General features: G+C 42.5%; 1 protein-coding gene across 6 annotated transcripts in view; it reads right to left on the bottom strand.

The window, feature by feature from the left end:
* Positions 1-15,723, bottom strand: part of UBAC2 (UBA domain containing 2) — a 171,099-nt gene that overhangs the window by 85,533 nt on the left and 69,843 nt on the right. The window lies entirely within an intron of this gene.

The following is a 15,723-nucleotide window of genomic DNA, read 5'->3' as shown; positions in this document are numbered from 1 at the left end:
ACAAGTAGCACGGCCTCCCCAAGTACAGTAACCCATCTGCCAGCTCAGATTTGCTTTACTGGATCCCTCAACTACCTCAAGACAGTACCTATCAATGACTCCACATTTGATAACTCAACTAAAGAAATGAAATGGTATATGATGGGTCATACTTAAAATTTTTATTAAGCTTTATATCCTGGAAATACTTTCTTTTAAAGCCTTACCTTACTCACTTTCAGATTTTATCCTGTAAGAAAACTAATCTTAATGGTTGATTCAATACCATTTACTGTGTACTTTCAGATTTGTATTATGTTAATTTCACAGACAGCTTAAAGCCATTGTCAAAAACAGCCATTGGTCTTTGTGACACCTTATGGAGACAGATGGAGAAGGCGATGGCACCCCACTCCAGTACTCTTGCCTGGAAAATCCCATGGACGGAGGAGCCTGGTAGGCTGCAGTCCATGGGGTTGCTAAGAGTCGGACACGACTGAGCGACTTCACTTTCACTTTTCGTTTTCATGCATTGGAGAAGGAAATGGCAACCCACTCCAGTACTTTTGCCTAGTGAATCCCAGGGACAGAGGAGCCTAGTGGGCTGCCGTCTATGGGGTCTCACAGAGTTGGACACGACTGAAGCAACTTAGCAGCAGCAGCATGGAGATAGATGACCGCATGGATAGAAGTCAGGAACTTAGGGCCTTTCCTTCATCTATAAACTTTTCCAAGTGAAGAAGAAAAAGGGCAAAATACTATATTTTATGCAAGGTGGCACTTATGTAGACATTTGAGTTTGATTCCCAAAGAGAAACCATTGTGAAAGTCGCTAAATGAAAACTAGAAACAAAAGCTTCCTGAATTTCAGAGCATCTTTACGGCACACAAGTTGTATGACTGTGTTCCAGCACAGACTACTGTGTGTATGAGCCAACATGCTGCTTCATAGTAGATGAGAGTCCTCTTGTGCTAACAGGGTCAGTTCTTAAGATCCTTCAAACAAGACAATAAATATCTATGTCACTTGACAAAGGAATAATGTGCTTTTTTTCAGAAGTCTTCTGCCTCCTCCTTCCAGTATACCACAAGTCTATATAAACGATTTTATCCAATGATAAGGAGCCATACTGCCAAAATGGTAAACTTTAACTGCTAAGTCGCTTCAGTCGTGTCCGACTCTGTGTGACCCCATAGACGGCAGCCCACCAGGCTCCTCCGTCCCTGGGATTCTCCAGGGAAGAACACTGGAGTGGGTTGCCATTTCCTTCTCCAATGCAGGAAAGTGAAAAGTGACAGTGAAGTTGCTCAGTCGTGTCTGACTCTTGGCGACCCCATGGACTGCAGCCTAAAAGGCTCCTCTGTCCATGGGATTTTCCAGGCAAGAGTACTGGAGTGGGGTGCCATTGCCTTCTCCAGGTAAACTTTAAACCTACCCCCAATTAATCTTTTTTAAAAAGGTCTGTACTCTAATCAAACTCAGTTCTTTGTTGTCCTTTGAAAGGACCGTACTGCCCATTTCATTCATGAAGCCGCGGTTCCTACATGGCCTTGGAGCACCCTCCCCCTGTCTTGTATTATTAGTTGGCTTCAGGTTTATTTCCCATGCGTTTCCCTTGGGAGCAGGTAACCTTGGAAAACAGGGTCAATGATGTATAATATTTATATTCTGTTACAGAAAAATAGGAGGTGGCCTTATATATCACACATTATTTGAAAATCACAATCTATAAGTCCTTCTACATTGACCAGGTGATATTAACAATTTTAAATAATAACAGGGAGGTAGGAAGAAAACACCTAAGAAAGCTGATAGCTACAAGGCAGCTAACCATATTTCCTCTTCCACAGTTTTATTGTTATGTCTAAAAGGATCATTTGGTTAATTAAAAAAAAAACTCTCAAAGCTACTTAGCTTGAGTCAGTATAAACACGTAGACTCTTCAGTGACAGTAGAGGAGAGTACAGAATAGTGAAGGTTAGATTTTAGAAATGACATCAGGTATACATGAAGAGTGCAATTGGTCCAGGAATTATGTAATGTCTTCCTTTTCACAATCTGTGAAACAGGATGAACAGACTGTATTGCCCACACTTTATAAAGAAATCCAAATTCAGGAAAGGAACCTGGTAAATTAAGAGACAGGGAGCAGCAGGAATGTAACCCTAACTTCATGTCTCAGTCATTAAAAGGACTGAATCACACAGACTCAGAGAAAAAGTATGAGAAGGCAGGTTTAATTATAGGCCAGCAGGTTAGCTAACCCTTATACAGGACAAATACCCAAGAGTGGGAAGACTACACGCTCGGGCTGTGAGTTCCCCGAGGATGAGGGTGCTGTAGGTTATACACACAGCATCTGGTACACAGCCTGGCCCAAAGAAGTCTCTCAAATACCCAGCTAATTGCATAGCACCTCTTTTGTACTGACAAAATACTAAAGCCCTACTGAAAGATCTCCAAGGTTGTAAATTTTTTCAGGAAATGAAAAAGAAGTTACATATGCTAGAGAATATGTAATTGTGTAACTGAAGACAGGGCCTCTCAAAGACCCTGCAATTTAAAGTAGATATATTAAAGAACAGAACTAATGTCCCAAGAAGCCAGTTCATATTTAGTTACAGAAATATGCTCTGCTCGAAAACAACTTTAGATTTCAAGAGGCAAGGGCAGTGACTCCTACTGATCACTAAAAAGTACCAGGCAATCTTAAAAGAGGAAGCACGGCCCTTAAATAAACTTTTAAAATGGTCTATTTTGGTCACTCTTAGCCCACTGCAATTTGTTATTCTTTGCAAAGCTAAAAACATCTGCTCATTGGACTATTCAGATAAGAGTGAAAAAATGAAGAGCTGATCTGGCGACAACACAGCCCGTGTTTTGGAATCTGGGGGCGACTAGATGCGCTCAGGAGAACTGATGTCACCGGCAGTTTGCTTTACATTAAACCCTGAAGAACTGGTCACTTAAAAAGTGATCCTCAGACTTCTATTCAACTGTAAGCTCAATTAGCTGAGAAGGAACAACTGCTATTTACTACATGCCACTTTCAAGTACCTGACAGGCATTACCTCCCTTAATCCTCACTACTTTAAGGGGCGGGTAGAACTTTATCTGGGGCTTCCCACGTGGCTCAGTGGTAAAGAATCCTCCTGCCAGTGCAGGAGATGGGGGTTTCAATTCCTGGGTCAGGAAGATCCCTTGGAGGAGGAAATGGCTACCCACTCCAGTGTTCTTGCCTGGAAAATCCCATGGACAGAGGAACCTGCGTGCTATAGTCCACAGGGTTGCAAAGAGTCGAACATGACTGAGTGACTGAGCACACACACATATCTTTATTTTGCTGATGAGGAGACTGGAGTGCCAGGCCATGGAGACGTGGAGCTGGGAGCTCGATCCAAACCCTCTGGCCCCAGGGTAGTGCGACTTGGAGCATGAGGTTTTCACCACTACAGAATTATGTTCATTAAGAGACGGCTCCATTCCTCCACTTCCTGCGGCTTCCTGGGCCTTGGACACGTCCCAACACCACGTCGGACCTTCAGCTCATCTTCTTTCCCTGTGGGAGCACCCTAATTTCTCTGCTTCTCAAGCTCCATTCCCTCAGTCCCACACCCTCCGTCCCACACTCAGTCTCATCCATGGTGTTTGGCCAGTAAGCCCTGCTTTCATTTTCTCCTCCAGAACTCACTCTTGCCCATCTTTTCTTTGCCCCAAATCAGCATCCTAGGCTGGATGCTGGCAACACACACCTAAATGACCACAACGTCTTGCCCACTGCTCCCCTCACCTGGAGCCAGACACTTTAGCCTTCCTTTCAGGTACTATACCAGAAGTCAGCAGATTAATAACAAAAACCACGCTAAACAACTCCTAACAGTCACATGGTATGAGACTCTAAGGCTTTATATATAATTAAAGCCGACAATAATTCTTCAAGGTTGGCCCCACTGCTGCTGCTGCTGCTAGGTCGCTTCAGTCGTGTCTGACTCTGTGCGACCCCACAGACAGCAGCCAGCCAGGCTCCCCCGTCCCTGGGATTCTCCAGGCAAGAACACTGGAGTGGGTTGCCATTTCCTTCTCCAATGCATGCATGCATGCTAAGTCACTTCTGACACTGTGTGACCCTATGGACAGCAGCCCCTCCTCTGTCCACGGGGTTCTCTAGGCAAGAATACTGGAGTGGGTTGCCATTTCCTTCTCCTGGTCCCAGTACTATCACTGTTTTATAGATGAGGAAATTATGCCCCAGAGAAATTCAGTCAATTACCCAAAGCCACACAGTTAGCAAGCAGGGGAGACAGGCTCTTGACTCTACAGTTTGGCTCCAAGGTCTGTCACTTGTTATCATGGCATTGTCTCTTTTAAACAAGCAGAGTATATGCCCAGGTCCTCAGACAGCCTTGAAAGAGACACTTACTGCTCACTGGATATTCTCAACTTCCTATTGTGGCACATTTGACTACCTCCGGCCAATGGGTTGGCCAGAAAAAAGCTGTAGGTCCCTTCCAGGCTGGAGCTTTGGACGGCAGTGAGGGACCTCCCACACCGCTCTTCTGCCATGGGGACCAGCGAGGTTCTAGATGGTGGGACCTCTGTCAGTCTGGGTCCTTGAATGAGTAAACGGAGAACTCCCCAGCCCATACCCCATCCATCTGTGTTGACAAAGTAGTGCAAACAAGAGATGCATTTATATTCAGGCACTGAGATCTCAGGGTTAATTTGGGGCCACAACAGAGGCTAATTAACACACCTACCCATACACCAAGGGTAAGAAAAGAATGTACCCTCTATGCGGTTCTCCCGGCAAACAGATGTAATCTTCCCTAATCCCAGTTTCATCATGTCATTTCACGCTCCAGGATTGAGAATAGTTCCCCATCATGGACCGCATGAAGCAAAAGTTCCTCTCTTACACTTTCAAGTGTCTGCTACCTCGCTGTTCTTCATTGCTCAGTAAGTACCTCTCAAGACAGCCGGTCTACCCCATGAATATGACAAATACTTGGTCCTCTTGGTTGGATTCTCCTGCTTCTGCCATTCATTCTTTACACTCACATTCTAACTGTACCTCCTCCTTCCAATCTCCTTTGACTACTCAAAGCCACCCATCTTCCCTTTCCTCAACTTATTTGGCTTTCATATATCCTATGCCACACAGTTTTAACTTTAGACAAAAATTATCTTGCCACAAAAGAAGAGAAAAAATACAATGGCCTGGAAACCTGGTTCTGGTTTGACTGTGTATCAGCTACATCACCTCTTGTCAAGTCTTTTAGCCTTTCTAGATTTCCGTTATCTTATCAAAGAAATAACGGCACTACATGACATGTACGCTCTCTGCCAACCATCACACAGCCTGTGGTCTGTTATTTCACATGCACCACTCTTATATCCCTCAGTTTAAACATATGCCCCATTAGGGCAAAGATCTTGAATCTTCCTTCTATTCTGGGTAGCTTCGAGCACAGCACCTTGCATGGAGATAATGCTCAAAGAAATATACGTTGGGATTTCCCTGGTGGTCCAGTGGTTTAGAATTGACCTGCCAATGAAGGAGACATGGGTTTGATCCCTGGTCTGGGAACTAAGATCCCACATGCTGAGGGGCAACTATGCCTGTGCACCACAACTACTGAGCCTGCACACTGCAATTATTGAAGCCTGCGTGCCCTAGAGCCTGTGCTCCACAGTAACAGAAGCCACCGCTACCAGAAGCCCACGCACTGCAACCAGAGAGTAGTCCCACTTGTCACAACTGGAGGAAGCCCTCACGCAGCAGTGAAGACCCAGTGCAGCGATAAATGACTAAATAAATTTTAAAAATTAAATACACACACACACACACGTTGACTACAGGTCATCAAATAGTAGCTGAGGACATTATATGATTGTTGCTGTTATTCAGTCACTAAGTCATGCCGACTCTTTGCAACCCCATGGACTGTAGCACGCCAGGCTTCCCTGTCCTCCACTATCTCCCAGAGTTTGCTCAAATCCATGTCCACTGAATCAGTGATGCTATCTAACCATCTCATCCTCTGCCACCTCTTTCTCCTTTTGCCTTCAATCTTTACCAGCATCAGAGTCTTTTCCAATGATCAGCTCTTTACATCAGGTGGCCAAGGTACTGGAGCTTCAGCTTCAGCATCAGTCCTTCCAATGAATATTCAGGGTTGATTTCCTTTAGGATGGACTGGTTTGACCTCTATGCTGTCCATGGGACTCTCAAGAGTCTTCTCCAGCACCACAATTTGAAAGCGTCATTCTTCTATGCTTAGCCCTCTTTATGATCCAACTCTCACATCCATACACAACTACTGGAAAAATCATAGCTTTGACTGTACAGACCTTTGTCAGCAAAGTGATATCTCTGCTTTTTAATACACTAAGTTTGTGACAGCTTTCCTTCCAAGGAGCAAGCATCTTTTAATTTCATGGCTACAGTCACCATCTGCAGTGATTCTGGAGCCCAAGAAAATAAAATCTGTCACTGCTTCCACTTTTTCTCCTTCATTTGCCATGAAGTGATGGGACCAGATGCCATGATCTTAGTTTTTTGAATGCTGAGTTTTAAACCAGCTTCTTCACTCTCCTCTCTCACCCTCATCAAGAGACTCTTTAGTTCCTCTTCACTTTCTGCCATTAGAGTGGTATCATCTGCATTTCTGAGGTTGTTGATATTTCTCCCAGCAATCTTGATTCCGCTTGCGATTCATTCAGCCTGGCATTTCACATGATGTACTCTATGTATGTACATAGAGTTAAATAAGCAGGGTGGCAATATACAGCCTGACGCACTCCTTTCCCAGTACTGAACCAGTCAGTTGTTTCATATAAGGCTCTAACTGTGGCTTCTTGACCTGCATACAGGTTTCTTAGGAGACACATAAGGTGGCCTGGTATGCCCAGCTCTCTAAGAATTTTTCACAGTTTTTTGTGATCTGCACAGACTATGCACAGGCTTTTGCATAGTCATTGAAGCAGAAGTAGATGTTTTTCTGGAATTCCTTTCTCTATGGTCCAATGGATGTTGGCAATTTGATTTCTGGTTCCTCTGCCTTTTTTTTTAATCCAGCTTGTTCATTGGAAGGATTGATGTTGAAGCTGAAACTTCAATACTTTGGCCACCTGATGCGAAGAGCTGACTCATTTGAAAAGACCCTGATGCTGGGAAAGATTGAGGGCAGGAGGAGAAGGGACGACAGAGGATAAGATGGTTGGATGGACGACAGAGGATAAGATGGTTGGATGGATGACAGAGGATAAGACGGTTGGATGGCATCACCGACTCAATGGACGTGGGTTTGGGTGGACTCCGGGAGTTGGTAATGGACAGGGAGGCCTGGCGTGCTGCGGTTCATGAGGTCACAAAGAGTTGGACATGACTGAGTGACTGAACTGAACTGTACATCTGTAAGTTCTCAGTTTATGTACTACTGAAGCCTAGCTTGAAGGATTTTGAGCATAACCCTACTAGCATGTGAGATGAGCACAACTGTCCAGCAGTTTGAACAATCTTTGGCACTGCCCTTATTTGGGACTGGAATGAAAACTGATCTTTTCCAGTCCTGTGGCCACTGCTGAATCTTCCAAATTCACTGACACATTGAGTGCAGCACTTTAACAGCATCATCTTTTAGGATTTCAAATAGTTCAGCTGGAATTCCATCACCTCCACTAGCTTTATTTGTAGTAATGTTTCCTAAGGCCCACTTGACTTCACACTCCAGGATGCCTGGCTCCATTTAAGTGATCACACAATCATGGTTATCTGGGTCATTAAGACCTTTTCTGTATAGTTCCTCTATGTATTCTCACCACCTTTTCTTAATCTCTTCTGCTTCTGTTAGGCCTTTACCATTTTCTGTCCGTATTATGATTGTGTATGCATGTGAGCTAAGTTACTTCAGTCATCTGCCACTCTGTGTGACCCTACGGACTCCTCTGTCCGTAGCCCTCCAGGCTCCTCTGTCCATGGGATTCTCCAGGCAAGAATACTGGAGTGGGTGGCCATGCCCTCCTCCAGGGGATCTTCCCGACCCAGGGAACGAACCCGTATCTCTTACACCTCCTGCACTGGCAGGTGGGCTCTTTACCCCTAAAGCCGCCTCAGAATCCCCTTATTATGATTAGTACTATTCAAGTATGATGGAGGAGAGGTCTTATTCTTGTGTGTGGTAGTTTGTTAGGCAGCAACAGATAACTAATACATTATGGTATAGAAATACTAATCCTGGAAAATATTTTAAATTGGAAACTGTAATGACATTTAAATAAATCAAGACTTCTTTTCCAAAAAATAAACAAAAAGTTTTCTGATGAGAGTATAAGAGGCATGCCACTAGCTTTCCCTCTTCTTCCATACACACAGAGGCAACAGATGATTATGTTCATTTAATCTGTCCCTGATAATGCAGATCCAGATATTATTTTATTTTTCAATAGCTTATCTGCCCCTCAAATGGTAAAGACTTTCGCTTTCTCTTTATTTGCACACTTACTATGTTGCTTCTCATTGTTGAAAGTGGTATTTGGATGTCTTGTCTATCTGAGTAAACTGCCAGCCACGTCTGGGCAGGAACCCTTCTGTCTCGCATGGTACCTACTATAATGGGTCTGAACCAAGAACTCAAGTAATTTTTGATTGGCTTTTAACAGTTTTTTCAGAGTGTGAGAACATTTATTTCTGGTTTCCATATCTTTTAAGAATGACTTTTCCCATGCAGATTTTGAGAAGAAAAAAAATGCGTCAAAATGAAACTACAAGGAGGCTGAAAAAGGTTTTAATCCTACTCTAAAAAAAGTAACATTTTGATGTGTTCTCACTGTTTGAGTTCCACAATTTTCCCCTTAAGTCCTGGAGTGAGATATCTGCTTTTTAAAATATATAGTAAAAAAAATAAAAAATAAATAAATAAAATAAAATAATAATAAAAAAAATAAAATATATAGTAAAAATATATGGGGTCATTGCCTGTATCAGGGTTTTAAAAAAATCAACGCAAACTACATTACTGGTCTATCATATATTATATATAATTCAACACAGTCCCTGGTGTGAGTTCCAACAATCTGGAAAGCACTCGCCCTGAGCCTGGGCATGGATGGTGCCTGCACCCACATGCTCAGGTCCCCAGAGACCCAAGGAAGGGAGACTCTGGGAGGAGCACGAGATCCCTAGGGGAGAGACCTGCAGAGGGGCTGGTCAACTGAAGGCAGGAGCAGGGCTGAGAAATACTGTAGGTCTTAGCCATGAAGAATTGAGGAAGCAACAGTAAAACAGAAGAGAGAAAGGAAGAAGTGTCTCATAAGGGACCCAACTGTTGAACTATTTGAACTTTGGTGTCTGACAAAATGCTGATAAGGCGATGGGTACACGGTAGTCTTTCATTATACTGTTCTCTCTGCATTCACGTATCTTTGAAATTTTCTATCATAAATTTTTAAAATCGTTAAGTATAGTCTCTAATATATTCCCCACACTGCTGGGCCATCAGGGCCACTGGAGGCAGAAATTCAGGGATGAGTGGGAGGGGAAGGTGGGGGTCACACGGCTACTGGTCTCCATCTCTCACCACTGAGCCACACAACCCAAGTCACGTGGGAAGACAGGAATGAGACATATGGGGCCACGTTCATATCTCAAGAGTGCAGGGAAGGGTAGTCTAAAGGACCTATAAGAAGTCCTAGTAAGAAACGGCTTTTTGTGACAAAGTCACTAGCAAATTACAGGTTATACCAGATACCTGCATGAAAAGACTGTCGGGCTTTCATACACACACACACACACACACACACACACACGGGCAAAAAGCTGCTTCCTTTCCCTTAAACCACATTCCAGTTCAAATCTGAATGCTTCAGATATGGGTATGTTGCTCTGGACATATACGTCTGAAGTCAAAGATAAAACTTACGTTCTTTTGATTACCAATACTGTCAGCCAAGGTTCACCTACAGATAATAGAAACTTCTCAAGCTGTTTCGGGCAAGAGAAGATTCAGTATACAAAACTAGGTGTTTGTAAAATTTTTAAAAGGGCCAGAAGGGCAGATCCAGGCTTGGTGTCCAGGAACAGACTCTGAAGCAACACATAAGGACTGGTCTACCATGAACACGGTTTCCTCTGCCAGAGTCAGGATGCTGGGAATCAGGAAGTCATTACATCATTTCAACAGAGTCTAGGAAGCAGGAAGTAGTCTGAACTGTAACCTCCAGGGCCTGTGGGGTCTGCAGAAATGGACCACCAAAACGGGCATCTCAAATGCTACTGCCTCAGCTCACACTGAATTCAAGCACCGCACAAGACCCTAAATCATCGTAGGACTCTGGACGCAAGGGAGTGTGAGAAAGACAGCATTAAGCTTTCCAACCTCTGTTTTCTGTGGATACACACTAAGAGGACCCTGGAAAAGGTAAAGAGCAAGACGATCCAGGCATGGTCACTATACCACAACAAATATTAAAGCTTTCCACCAAATGGGACGGAGTGTCTAATTAAAAAAAGAGAAAGTTAAGAGATACCATAACCAAATGCAAAACCAAAAGTAAAGGGCTTTTTCAAAGAGAAAAAATGAATATAGGAGAAGTCTGAATATAGTTTTGGTATTATAAGGAATTATTAAGGAATTATAAATAATTTTGCTAGGTTAAAGTAATATGTTTCTATAAGCAAATGCCACTACTTTTTAGACCTTCCTTAAATATGGAATATTCCCTTGTGCCTCAGATGGTTAAGAATCTGCCTGCAATACAGGAGACCTGGGTTCAATCTCTGCGTCAGGAAGATCCCCTGGAGAACAGAATGGCAACCCACTCCAGTATTCTTGACTGGAAAATTCCATGGACAGAAGAGCCTGGCAGGCTACAGCCCATCGGGTCAAAGAGCACAACTAAGCAACTTCCACTTGATTATGATGTCCAAAAACTGCTACAAAATGCCTGAAAGTATTTAGTTTTTAGGGGACTAGAAAAAGAATAGGGAAGGGAGGCAAAAATGTTAATTATTATTTCTGGGTTCTAGGGCTCATTTTTGGAGAAGGCAATGGCAACCCACTCCAGTACTCCTGCCTGGAAAATCCCATGGATGGAGGAGCCTGGAAGGCTGCACTCCATGGGGTGGCTGAGGGTTGGACACGACTGAGTGACTTCACTTTCACTTTTCACTTTCATGCACTGGAGAAGGAAATGGCAACCCACTCCAGTGTTTTTGCCTGGAGAATCCCAGGGATGGGGGAGCCTGGTGGGCTGCCATCTATGGGGTCACACAGAGTCGGACATGATTGAAGCGACTTAGTAGTAGTAGTAGTAGTAGTAGTAGTAGTAGGGCTCATTTTGGGTTCCCTGGTGGCTCAGATGGTAAAGAATTTGCCTGCAATGTGGGAAATATCCCTGAGTTGGGAAGATCCCCTGGAGGAGAGGGCTTCCCTGGTGGCTCAGATGGTAAAGAATCCGCCTGCAATGCGGGAGACCTGGGTTCAATCCCTGGGTTGGGAAGAGTCCCTGAAGGAGGGCATGGCAACCCACCCCAGTATTCTTGCCTAGAGAATCCCCATGGACAGAGGAGCCTGGCGGATGACAGTCCAAGGGAGCAAAAAGAGTCAGACATGATGGAGCAACTAAGCACAGGGCTCATTTTATTATTCTCTTTGCTTCTGTGATTGAAATTTTTCAAAATAAAAAGCTCTAACAGATTATACCAAGAGAAACACGGAAGCACAAATTATTTTCATCTAATGCTTCCTTCAAAAACTTTAATTTTACTATATTATTAAAATCAGTACCATCTTCTATAAAGTAACTAGCTTATACTCTTCAAAATGTCAAGATCACAAGAGATAAAGATAGAATGAAGACTGTCCCAGATAAAAAGGTAAAGGGACATAACAACTAAACACAAGATGTAATTCCAAGATGTCACATGGCCATCCTTTTTTTTTTCTTTTTTACTATAAAACTGTCCAATTGCTAATTTTATGGTCATATATACTGAGGTATTCAGGGATAAAGGGGCATTACATCGACAACTTGCTCTCAGATGATTCAGAAAAAAAAAACAAAACCCTATATATAGAGAGAAAGAGGGAAAATGACAAAACAAACAAAAAACATTAACAATTAGGGCATCTGGGTTTAGGGTCCTATTGTCGTAACCTTCCTATAAGGCCTGAATTATTTCAGATTTTTTTAAAAAAAGTATAAAACACAGTGGCAGCATTAGGGAGCTCTGAAGAGAAACAGCATAGTTTTTTTTTTTTCCTGTCTATTAAATTAAAATGATGAATCACAAGCTGGAATCAAGATTGCTGGGAGAAATATTAACAACCTCAGATATGCAGATGATACCACTCTAATGACAGAAAGTGAAGAGGAACTAAAGAGCTTCTTAAGGATGAAAGAGGAGAGTGAAAAAGATGGCTTAAAACTCAACATCCAAAAAACTAAGATCATGGCATCTGGTCCTATCACTTCATGGCAAATAGAAGGGGAAAAAGTGGAAGCAGTGACAGATTTTATTTTCTTGGCTTCAAAATCACTGTAGATGGTGACTGTAGCCATGAAATTAAAAGATGCCTGCTCCTTGGAAGGAAAGCTATGACAAACCTAGATAATGCATTAAAAAGCAGAGACATCATTTTGCTGACGAAGGTCCATATAGTCAAAGCTACGGTTTTTCCTAGTAGTCACAGATGGACGTGAGAGTTGGACTATAAAGAAGGCTGAGTGCCAAAGAACTGATGCTTTCAAAGTATGGTGCTAGAGAAGACTCTTGAGAGTCCCTTGGACAGCAAAGAGATCAAACCAGTCAATCCTAAAAGAAATCAGCCATGAATATTCATTGGAAGGAATGAGGCTGAAGCTGAAGCTCCAATACTTCAGCCACCTAACATGAAGAGCCAATTCACTGGAAAAGACCCTGATGCTGGGAAAGATTGAGGGCAGGAAAAGAAGGAGATGACAGAGAATGAGATGGTTGGATGGTCCACTGACTCAATGGACATGAGTAGGAGCAAACTTCAAGAGACGGTGGAGGACAGAGAAGCCTGGCGTGCTGCGATCCATGTGGTCGCAAAGAGTCGGAGATGACTTAGCAACTGAACGACGACGACGACGACAACTTGAAACCTAGAAGCTACATAACTGGAGTACTGCACAGGTGGTGCTTTTTCACACAGCATTCCATGGTGGATTATTTTTGTAATTCTCATTTAGCAGCAAAACTTGAATGTAATCATAAAAATTGCCTTTAGAGACTAACATTTACTTTTATAAACATTTGTAACACTGTAGCTGAAAATCCAAATAGGAAGTTTCAGTTTGATGAATTTATACACTCAAATTACTTTCTAAAAGAGTGGACAGGTGACCATTAATTGGATTTTTTAAACCTAAAAAAAAAAAAAGGAAAGTGGCATTAAGGCTCTGTTGCACAGAGGGACATGTTTGTGTTGAGTCAGACAGGCATGAATTTCAATCTAGGCTCTGGCACTTAAATAGCTGTGAGCCTGATGATTAAATCAATTCTCAGACCCTCCGCTTTCTCATGAAGGATACAACCGTATCAATATCTACTACTCTTGCAAGACTGCCATGGGTGTTCATTTAAAAGGAACATATGTAAAACAGGGTTCTATGGTACAAAATAGTCATTTAATATTTATTGGTCAAAATTACTAAAGAAAAAGAGCTTATTTTGCTGCCAAAAAAATCCCCCAATCGAATGTGTAATATTAACATTTCAACACTATTGTATTTTCTCTCCATGTTGTTGCTGATACTAATGAACACATGCTTTATCTCATATTTATACAAAAAGCATCTATTAAGGGCTTCCTCCTGTTTGTGGCGCCAGGATGCAAGGACTGAAAATAATACAGACCAAGTTACCCTCACAAATCTCATGTTCCACAAGTCAATATCAAACATTAAGTAGGCAGACAATCTTCCCTCAATGGGAAGGGATACATTTAAGTATTAACTATGGTTTCACTGCATCCAAGGCTGGATTTTTGCCCTCACCCAAGTGGTCTCTGAACTACTTCAATAAACCCTCTTTCTACTAAATAAACCAGTGTTGGTTCTATTACTTCAAGTAACAGGCATGCCTGTGTCTTGTAATTCAGAAAGCCGTTTTTTCCTTTGACCTCAGATAACAGAAGCAAATTAGATATTTCCGAACTCAAGGTATACCATATACCAAAAAAAAAAAAAAAAAAAAAAACTCAACCCTGAGATAAATATGAGATTATTTTTGTGTGTTACATATCTTGCCATGGTTACCAAGACGTGGTGAGCATTTTGAAATTTTTTTCTTAGAATAATACAATGATCTGAATCTAAAATCTTTGTAAAGTACAACTTCCAATGATAAACAAGAACAGGAAGTGAATCTTGAACAGAACCAGACTGAGTTCCCTTCAGTACTATTTACTCTGCTGTCATCTAGCCTGGTTAACAACATTAAACTTTTCACCATCCTAGCCTAAAGTTCTTAACATCTTCATTTCTGTTTCAATAAAACATATTTTCTATCAAACTGGAAATTTTGACATGTACTTAAATATTTTAAGTCCTAAGAGGAAGACAAGCTAAAATAAAGGAATTGAGTAGCGAAGTAACTGACAAAAGCAGAAATGAAAACAGATGTTAAACTTCTTTGAAACAAATTTTTACTGATAGCCTCAACCAAAGCTATTTCAGTCAATGACTAGAAATATTCTACCTAGTCAAAAGATCTCAACAAGCTTCATAGGTCACTGCCTCCTCCAGGGTGTGGGCTAACTCTTTTCAGGGTTCTATTTACCACCCAGCACCGTGCATGTCAAAATAGGTGAGAGGCTCTGTAAAAGCTTCAGTGGGTCAGTGGTATGCCATCAGGGGTAATTTTGTGCCCCTCAATGTCATCTGGCACTATCTGGAGACGTTTCTAGTTGTCAGGACCTGGGAGGTGGGAGGTGCTGCAGACATCTGAGGGCAGAGGCCAGGAGTGTTACTCAACAGTCTGCGATGCACAGGACAGCCCCCCAACAGCAAAGACCTATGTGACCAAAAGTGCCAGCCGAGGCTGAGAACACTCTGGTTTGGGTTGACAGTATCACTGCCCTTCACATTCAAGTGTAAAATCACCGATGGGGTGGCTTCATATAACCTCTGATGATAGCTTACAGAGTCTTTCAAACAGGATACACTAAATCTACTCCTTGGGAAGATGCTCAGGCCACTGAAACTGCCAATGAAATCTCCCGTGTGAAAAACCTGAGTCTCCTTTCACAATTAACCAGCCGTCTGTGGGGGTAAGAGACTCACTATTGATGTCACTTTTTTGATTCGAAAGACACTGGGCTTCAAACATTACTAACACCTTGATTACACTGAGTAGCAATCTCATTTTCTAGTCATCCCTTAAAACAGCGTCAAACACACAAGTGAAGTAACAGAAGCCACTTCCTCTCCTTATGTATCTTTTAACATCATCATGACTTTTCTTTTTCCACTTTACAGAAAATGCTGCTCAAGGCTTCTGAGCTGGCTTCCTCAGAGGAGATGACAGTTCCCACTGTACAGAGGATTAAAGTGACACCAGTGTGTGTGCAGACCGCCTGGGACGAGCATGGTGTGTGCTGACTCCTGATGGGTGACGTCAGACACACAGCATTAGACACCTGGACACTAAACTGAGAACTTCGGGGTTAAGATAAGAGCTATTCTGGGATGCCCCTGGTGGTCCAGTGCTTAAGAAT

This window comes from Bos grunniens, chromosome 12 (genome assembly GCF_055505025.1).
Source record: "Bos grunniens cultivar Pamir isolate PY7600 chromosome 12, Bosgru_T2T1.0, whole genome shotgun sequence".
NCBI lineage: Eukaryota > Metazoa > Chordata > Mammalia > Artiodactyla > Bovidae > Bos > Bos grunniens.
Note: the sequence above shows the minus strand (reverse complement) of the source record. Positions and strands in the feature narration are given on the sequence as shown.